Source organism: Procambarus clarkii, chromosome 71 (genome assembly GCF_040958095.1).
Source record: "Procambarus clarkii isolate CNS0578487 chromosome 71, FALCON_Pclarkii_2.0, whole genome shotgun sequence".
NCBI lineage: Eukaryota > Metazoa > Arthropoda > Malacostraca > Decapoda > Cambaridae > Procambarus > Procambarus clarkii.
Window position 1 is genome coordinate 6,921,950 of NC_091220.1, and position 1,012 is coordinate 6,922,961.

A 1,012-nucleotide genomic window follows, 5' to 3' on the forward strand; every position below is an offset into this window, starting at 1 on the left:
TATATATCCTATCTTAAAAAAATAAATATTTAATTCATAACTGCCAACCCCCTCCCCTCCAAAGCCTTCAAGGCCACCAAACATCATTCCTTTCCATTAACCTCTCCCAAATACTCTTTTGCACCAATACACAAACTAGAGGGCTTTATAGCTAAGTGGACGTCGCTCTCGACTCGTAATCCTAGCTCATGCCATTTCCCGGAGATGGAACAAACGGAAATCAGCAGAGTTTCTATCATTCTGATGCCCCTGTTATCTAGCAGTAAATATATACCTGGGCGTTAGACAGCTGTTACGGGCGGCTTCCTGGATGTGTGTGTGTGGAATAATTTTTATTAGTAATAATTGATTGATTGACAGTTGAGAGGCGGGCCGAAAGAGGAGAGCTCAACCCTCGCAAGTACAACTAGGTGAACACAACTACATAAATACTAACCAACCACGATCTCGACAATCCACTACACACGCAACCCGCTCCCCCCCCCCCCAACTCCCTAAATCACTCTAACTAAGTAATTAAAAAATTAAAACAAATCAATTAATACACCAAAAATACTAACTATAAATAAAGGCACCAAATTTGAGACATACAGCGACTCCAGCGTGGTCTAGTCGGAAGAGAACGAGTTCTCATCTGGATAGATTGCGATCGAGCCTGTCGGAACGGTTGTGTAACTGCAGGGCACAAATATTTGTGTGTCCCCTCCTGTAGCTGCCTCTGTTTCGACAGGTTCGCTGGATAGCTAGAATTGACCTGGCCCTTGGAAAGTGGGGAAGGGGTGAAATCCGTTGGGCCCACGGATGGATACCTTGGATCCATGGACTTAGGGCAGGTCTAATCACCTGGGATTCGAACCCACGGTGGGAATAAGGGAGGAGATTTGGGGAGGGGGGGAGGAAGGATTGTTCCAGGAATCAAAACCTCACATAAACCCGGACACTCACACATCCACACCCTCACCCGAACACTCACAGGGACACTCACACACACCCATACACTGTGATAAGGGAG